Source organism: Lissotriton vulgaris, chromosome 8 (assembly GCF_964263255.1).
Source record: "Lissotriton vulgaris chromosome 8, aLisVul1.2, whole genome shotgun sequence".
Taxonomy (NCBI): Eukaryota; Metazoa; Chordata; class Amphibia; order Caudata; family Salamandridae; genus Lissotriton; species Lissotriton vulgaris.
In genome coordinates, this window is record NC_141696.1 from 1,122,201,666 (window position 1) to 1,122,210,932 (window position 9,267).

Here is a 9,267-nt window from a genome sequence, read left to right on the forward strand (position 1 = left end):
GCGGTAGGTACGCTTTGGGTGCGCAACTCCCCCAAAAAATGTGAAAAAAAATGTAAAAAAAAAAATCCGTTTTAGATGTATTTAAACATTTTTTTTTGCAATTTTCAGAAAAATATATAATGTTGTTTAATAAATAAAATATTTATAAATAAACAGTTAAAAACTAGAAATTCAGTACAAAAAAATGGTATAACTACTATTGCACTTAAAAATTAGCATTTCAAAAACCTTTGAAATTCACTGAAAAAACCATAGGTTTCAGAGATATTAGTTAGAAATTAGCATTTAAAAAACCTTTGAAATTCACTGAAAAAACCATACGTTTCAGAGACGTTATAGTTAAGAATTAGCATTTAAAAAACCTTTGACACTCACTGAAAAAAACATAGGTTTCATGAGTGTTATAGTTAACTGGACATTTGACTCTTACAAAACCATAGAAATTCCTCCTTTATAGTTAGTTGTGCTAACTATAACTTGCGCGCCCGCAATGCACTGCTGATGATGTCACATATTCACATATCACATGATGATGTCACATATCATTCATGACATGGTCAGTGACATCACTGATGGCATCGTCCACGTGACAATCTGATACACCTCATCACACACTAGTATAACCTTTGATCGCTCATTGTAAAATACAGAGAACAAAATTTTAAAAAAATTGACACACACAGACCAGTTACTTCATACACACTCACTGATTCCTAAGTCTACACACACAACTGTCCATTCACCCACAGAATCACTTATACATGCAGTCACTGATCAATGGTAACAATATCAAATGTACTCATACACCTATATAGACATTGACACATCAGCAGTCATCCTAGTTGGTTATGAAGTGATGCTACTCACTCATGAAAAGAATCAATCACACTTACGTTTACTCACCTACACAGTTATACAAACAACACCTAATTTATACATACACATAGTAAATCAGATACTATTTTAAAAAATCACTATTACAAACATACACTCATTCATACAGTTACTCTCACAATCAGACTCTTACATATACTTATTTATATACACCGACTCTCATATACAATGCCTTTATTTTCTACTTCATTGAAGATGTACCCTTGACACATATATTCACTTACCAACACACAAATAAACACACTCAGACACCCAAACAACTGTTTCCATAAACACTCCTAAACCCATATGCCTAGACAATCAACCACTCACACATCTATGCAAAGAGTTACAACTCCCCCAGCCAACCACAGATACACTCAGTCTCCCTTACAAATACTCGGCCAACAAATCAATAACTAATATAGACACTCATGTAGTTAGTGACCAATTGATGCAGCAGGTTATACAACAACAGAGACAGTGATACACACATTCACATAGTTTGGTTACTAACCCATATATTTAGTGAGACACATTTAATTACTCACTTAAACAGTCAGACAGCTACTAAATCCTCCATCCAGACAGTTACATATCCACTCAATCTTCAATACAGATTGGTATATATATATATATATATATATATATATATAATAGATATTTACATTTCAAACAAAACCACATTCACTGGTTCATGTCATCAGTGATGTCACTGACCATGTCATGAATGATGTAATATGTGATATCATCAGCAGTGTATTGCGGGCATGTGAGTTATAGTTAGTACAACTAACTATAACTGAGGAATTTCTATGGTTTTGTACGAGTGAAATGTCCAGCTAACTATAACATTCATGAAACCTATGATTTTTTTCAGTGAATATACATATATATTACCTACTGGCGGTCGCCAGTAGGTAGTTATAGTTAAAACCTAGTTTCCATAGGAAATCCGCACCATTCTATTTGGAATAACTTTGGCGTCGGTGGACGAATCTTCGCAAATGTCTCCAAGAAGATGGCCTGCTCCGCTCCGCTCCTTCCTTGAAAGTTTGGGGGTGATTCGTGAAGCGGGGGCCGAGAAAAAAGGGGGACCCAAAACGTGTTTTCCCCATGCAATTTTCCATAGGACCTTTAGCCGGGGCTACAGCCCGAACGGCTGAACGGAATTACACCAAACTTGGCAAAAAGGTAGAGTTCTGTTCGCAGATGGGCCTTTTTGTTAAATGGTGTAAATCTGTTCAGTAGTTCCTGAGAAAATCAAAGGTAAAATCATATGTATATTTAGAGGTGCTTACTGTACTCTGTACCTTCCCGAGCACGAGCTGAATGCTAATTGGCTGTCAACTGTCTGTCAACACTCCAAACCAAAAAGTGTTGGCAGCCATCTTGTGACTCTGTAGACTGAGGCACAAGAAAGCAGAAAAACAAACATGTAGAACGCAAAAAGGGGGCAGGGTAGAAACAGCTTGACCCCCTAGTCCTGCTCAGTTGGTCCCATAAGGAACCCCAAGGCCCCCAATTTTTTTTCTTAAAACCCGGTCTGCTTTTTTTAAAATTACCCCCCAGGGGGACCAAATCCCGAGGGCATAGTGAAAAGGAAGTGTGGGGGGGCCCCAATCACCCCCCCCCGGGCAAAGCAACGCAGCCCCCTGGCGCATACTTTAGGTTCCAGGTGGGCTAGTTGGCCCCCATGGACCCCCAGTATGCAAGGGGAATTGGTTCTCCCTCTCCAAACTGGCCAGGGGGCTGTGTTGCAGAGAGGTGTAAAAAGGAGAGTGGCCTCATTACACCTCTCTGCAATGCAGCCCCCTGGGGCATACTGGAGGTTCCTGTTGGGCTAGTTGGCCCCCATGGACCCCCAGTATGCAAGGGGAATTAGTTCCCCCTCTGCAAACGCGCCCGGGGGCTGCGTTGCAGAGTGGTGTAAAAAGGGCCGTGGCCTCATTACACCTCTCTGCAATGCAGCCCCCTGGCGCATACTGGAGATTCCTGGTGGGCTAGTTGGCCCCCAGGGACCCCCAGTATGCAAGGGGAATTAGTTCCCCCTCTGCAAACGCGCCCGGGGGCTGCATTACAGAGAGGTGTAAAAAGGGATGTGACCTCATTACACATCTCTGCAACGCAGCCTCCTGGCGCATACTGGAGGTTCCCGGTGGGCTATGTGGCCCCCAGGGACCCCCAGTATGCAAGGGGACTTAATCCCCCAACTTAGAACACTCTACAGGGCGCATTAGCACAGTGGTGAAGGTAGGGGGCAGGGCTTGAGGTGACGTGAGTGCAAACATGCCCTGAGGCACGTTTTAAGTTGGGGAATTCATTCTTGTTCAATCCAGACGTCCCATAGGGGGCAACTAGTCCAACAGGTATCTCCAGTAAGCATCACGGAGCTGTGTTGCAGAGTGTTGTAAAAAGGGGGCGTGCCCTTTGAACGACTCTCTGCAACACAGCTGCCTGGCGCATACTGGAGGTATCTGGTGGGCTAGTTGGCTCACAGGGGACCTCAGGATTGAAGAGGAATTAATTCCCCAATCTAGCTCACTACTATTCCTGAAAAGTAAATTTAACTGTACTTACCAGTAACTTGAATTTCCTTCCATAGGATATCATTGCCTGCTTTATAAAATATATATAAATTAAAAAAATATTAAATTAAAAAATAAATATTACAATTTCATTCTTTTTAAAATCATTTTTTTCAATTTATATTAAAAATGTGTAATGTAATTTGAAAAATAATATCTAAAAATAAATAGTTTAAAATAATGTAGTAAATTAGTATAAAAAAAATAACAATTAATACATTTAAAAATTATCATTTACAAAACCTTTGAAATTCACTGAGAAAACCATAGGTTTCAGCCACGTTCTAGTTAAAAATTAGCATTTAAAAAAACCTTAGAAATTCACTGAAAAAACCATAGGTTTCAGCCATGTTATAGTTAAAAATTAGCATTTAAAAAACCTTAGAAATTCACTGAAAAAACTATAGGTTTTACACGCGTTTTAGTTAGGAATTAGCATTTAAAAAAACCTTAGAAATTCACTGAAAAAACCATAGGTTTCACACATGTTATAGTTAGCTGGACATTTCACTCATTCAAAACCATTGAAATTCCCCCGTTATAGTTATTTCAGCTTACTATAACTCGCGCGCCCGCAATGCACTGCTGATGATGTCACATATTACATCACTCATGATATGGTCAGTGACATCACTCATGACATCACTGATGACATCTCAAATGACATCACTGATGACATCATCCTTGTGAGAGAGTGGCAGACCTCCTCTCAGCATAATATAAACCTTGATACATACATTCAAAAATAGAAACTAAAATTGCCAAAAAAATGGAGATACCAATTCCAGTTAGAACAACCTATTCAGTAATTCCAAAATCTACATACACATCCAGTCATTCAGTAACAGTTCTATATAGGCACTCATACATGTACTCACTCATCATATGTACTCATACACCTATACATCTTATTACACACGGACACTCATCTATAGAGTTACTCACACACAAACTCACACATGCAAATAAACATCCATTTACTTGCATATGCAGCTATTCACCCACCACAACACTTACTTCTACAGAATCATACACATACTTACTCTCTTAAACAATCACTTATAGAAACACATACTTATTTATACAGGAATAAGCATGGGCGAATTTTGAGAATTCGCAATTCGCGAATTTGCGAATTCGCGATCCGCAAAATTCGCGAATTTGCGGATTCGCAGATTTTGCGGATTGTGTGGGTAAAGGCCGGGCTGGAAAACGGTGCACATCGCTAGTGTGAGGGGCAGGGCCAAACGGGCGAGGCTTATATGCGAGTTCACATGCCTCTTGTGTGTATAAAAGGACAGGCACGGATCAGAGAAGCTCGTGGTCACAGGAACTGCACAGGGATTGAGCTCGTGAAAGTCAATAATGCAAAGGCCTCCATCAAGGATCATAGCTATTTTTCGACGATAGATATGGGGAGAGTGCACACCTACCCAGCCTCGACAAAACACACATTTTTTGGGGGGGCTGATTAACTTTGCCATCACACCAAAGAGCGCCGGGATCCCTCGAGTGAGCTGTCCATCAAGTGGGTAAAGGGCGCGAAGACGGTGCACACACCACTAGTGTGTGGGGAGGGGCCAAACGGACGGGGCTTATATGCGAGTTCACATGCCTCTTGTGTGTATAAAAGGACAGGCACGGATCAGAGAAGCTCGTGGGCACAGGAACTGCACAGGGATTGAGCTCGTGAAAGTCAATAATGCAAAGGCCTCCATCAAGCATCATAGCTAATTTTCGACGATAGATATGGGGAGAACGCACACCTACCCAGCCTCGACAAAACAAACATCATCCTGTAACTATTTTAGGATGGCGCCGGCAACTAATAGATAAAAAAAAGCAGGTGCTCGAGCACCTGCTTTATTTTATCTATTAGTGCTTCCTGTTGAAGCTAACTTAGTAACTATTTTAGGATGGCGCAGTCAGCTTGCCGGCGCCATCCTGAAATAGTTACAACTTGAACTTTTGCCCCCGAAATCCGCCGCTCGCGGATTCGCGGATTTTCGGTAAATTCGCGGGAGTTCGCGGATTGCGGATTTACCGAAAATCCGCGAAATCCGCGAGCGGAATGGATTTTGCGCTCACCCTTATACAGGAACTCTTAAAATCTCTCACTCTCACATATACTCACTTATATACATCAATACTCACATATACTAGTTTAACACATATGTAGTTACTCATAAAGATACTATTGAGACAGTGATTCACTCACTAACACACCCAAACACACACTCATCCACCCATACAGTCCTGCACACATGCTGTCTTCAAAACACATACAGTGAGTCACCCATTCATGCATCTATGCGGTAAGTAATACACGCCACCAAACCGTACAATTAAAATGATACTCTAAAAACCAACTAATAACCCATATCGACACTCGTGTAGCTAGTCACCAACCCATGCAGCCACTTATACACAAAGTGAGACACTGATACAGATATTTACATATTTAAACATTACTCGCTAATACATGTACTCACTAAGATGCACTTAATAAGTCAGTTATACAATCATTTTTACAAAAAAAACATCCATTTAGACACTTATTTACACATGTTTTCTTCCATCGACCTTTAGATATACATATATAAAACATATTTATTTTTCAGAAAGACACACATTCACTGGATGATGTCATCAGTGATGTCATTGGAGATGTCATCAGTGATGTCATGAGTGATGTCATTGACCATGTCATGAGTGATGTAATATGTGACGTCATCAGCAGTGCATTGCGGGCCCACGAATTATGGTTAACTGAATTAACTATAACGGGGGAATTTCAATGGTTTTGTATGAGTGAAATGTCCAGCTAACTATAACATGCGTGAAACCTATGTTTTTTTCAGTGAATATATATATATACATATATATATATACATACATACATATATAATTCACTGAAAAAAACGTAGGTTTCAGGGACGTTATAGTTAGAAATTAGCATTTAAAAACCCATGGAAATTCACTGAAAAAAACATAGGTTTCAGGGACGTTATAGTTAGCTGGACATTTCACTCTTGCAAAACCATAGAATTTCAGACGTTGAAGTTAGTTCAGCTAACTGTAATTCACGCACCAGCAATGCACTGCTCATGACTTCACCTATCATTCATGACATGGTCATTGACATCACTGATGACATCTCAAATGACATAACTGATGACATCATCCAGTGATTGTGTGTTTCCGTAAGTTTAAATATGTTCTATATATATTCCAAGGTGTATTGAAGAATGAGTGGGTGTATAAGTGTCTGGATGGAGGATTTAGTAGGTGCATGACTGACCGTATAAGTGAGTGATTAAATGTGCCTTACTGAATGCATGGGTTAGTGACTAAACTTTGTGAATGTCTGTATCAATCTGTCTGTTGTTCTGCAAGCTGCTGCATTGGTTGGTCAGTAGCTACATGAGTGTCGATATAGGTTATTGATTGGTTGTCTAAGTATTTTTGGGGGAGATTGAGTGTGTGTGTGGTGGGTGGTAGGTATGTGATTCTGTGCATAGATGTGTAAGTGGTTGATTCACTGGGTGTATGGGTTCAAGAGTGCATGTGGAAACAGCTGTAAGGGTGCATGAGTGTGTGTATGGTTGTGTTAGTCAGTGAATGGATGTCTCAGTGGTACATGTCCAAGTAACTACATATGTAAAAGGCAGTGTATGTGAGAGTTTAATTATATAAATGACTCTATATGATAGTCAGTGATTGTGAGACTGGCTGTATGGATGAGTGTGTACTTGTATCACTGATTATATCAGAGAGTAAGTATGCATTAGTATCTGTATGAATAAGTGAGGTGGTGTATATATAATTGTATAGGTGAGTAAATGGGAGTGTGATTGATTCTTAGCATGACTGACTAGGTGTGTGAGTAACTGCATAGATGAGTGGTGGTGTGTGAATGTCTTTATAGGTGTATGAGTGCATTTGATAGTGTTGTATCGATGAGTGACTGCATGTATGAGTGATTGTATGGATGAATGAGTGGATATGTGTGGAGACCTAGGAATCAGTGAGTGCGTATGTAGTAACTGGGATTGGTGTGTCAATGATTTAGAAAATGGTAGTCTGTATTTTACAGTGGGTGTATCAAAGGTTCTGTAGTAGGGGATCTCTGTGTATAGTCATAATCTAGTGAATAGTCCCGCCATGTGCGTGGACCCCGGAGCAATCAAAAATAATCTCTAAAGTGTCGAAAAAATGCAGAACTGCACAGACACTTAAGAGAGAATTTAAAGACGTATAATGCAGCCTATAAAAAGGCTACACTGTCCAGTACTTCAGCTAGAAATTCCACCAAAAATCCACAAAAACAGCAAAGCCTGTCCAGATTTCCTTTGCCTTCAGCACAAACCCCTCTGGAAGATAAAGAGGAAGACATGGACAGACAAGCCCATAGGCTGCCATTATGTGGCTCAGAATAGGATACTGTGCATTTAAGAGAACTTTCCAGAACTTCACAGTATCCCAGAATGCCTTGCAGGTCTCTCTTACTTTCAGTTCTTTTTTCCGGCTCCTGCAAGCAGGACCCTGGAGCATTGAGCTCTCCCTTTCCAAGGGTTTTGTTGGTGTTTTTTCACTAAATTCGATTTTGTGTACTTTTAAAGTACTTTGGTGCCTTCTTCTTGGCTGTTTGCAGCCTTTTGTTGTCTATAATGCCTGCATTATTTGACAAATGCCCGGAGTGCTCCAGGAAGAAGGCCAAGTCAGACCCCCATGAGGTCTGTATCCTCTGCCTTCCCTCTTCCCACATCCCTGAAGAGTGTGAGATCTGCCAAGGCTTCTCTGGCAGGACCCTGAAAGACAGACTGAAGATCAGGCTTCAGGGTCTGGAAGAAAGAAGATTGAAGGCGCAAGGTTGGTCTGGAGGGGCTTCATCTGCCCATGCTGAGGCCTCTGGGGGGCTCCCCAGAGGCAGGAAGTCCAGCACACGTACCGACTCTCCGTCGGGGTCGGTGGCACCCACCACGACGTCGAGAGGGAGGTCCAAGGCCGGCTCCCCGTCTCCCCAGGGCTCTGGGTCGAGAGAACGTCGCCCGTCGACGTCGAGGGACCTGCATAGGCCGCCGTCGACCCCAAGGACATTATCTTCATCGGTGTCGTCGACGTCGAGCTTTCGGCGTCGACGGGTCCGGCGTCGACGCTCGCTGTCAGGGCGACACCGTCGATCGCCGTCGAGGGACAAGTCATCATCGTCGTCGAGGGGATCCTCGTCGTCGAGACTGACGTCGAAGCGGAAGCGGTCGCCGTCGAGGCGGAAGCGTTCGCCGTCGATGAGGAAGAGGTCGCCGCCGAGGCGGAAGAGATCGACGTCGAGGCGGACGAAGTCGATGTCGAGTCTTTCTAAGGCGACGTCGAGGCGGTCGCGGTCGCCGTCGAGGCGCAAGAGATCGCCGTCGAGGCACAGAGGATCGTCGTCAAGATGGTCCGGGTCGACGTCGAGACATGGCAGACGTTCGACACCGAGACAGAGGAGACGGTCGACGTCGAAGGGACGTTCGACGCCGAGGGACCGACGTTCGAGGTCGGATCACCGTTTGTCAGCGCCGAGGGATTGTGCTGCGCGGCCTAGGGCTGTGGGGGGCTCCCCTCAGTCCGGGAAGGATGGTGGGTCACCGGGATCGGTGCACACGGAGGTCTATACTCCGAAGAAGTCTTTTACACCTCCTCCTCCATTACCTAGAGGTCCACGTCCGAGGGCTCCTACCCCTCCTCCGTTGCCTCCGCTGCCTGCTCTTCCTACCGGGCCACGGGCCCCAGTGCCGGACAAGCCTCCACCGGTTCCGCCAAG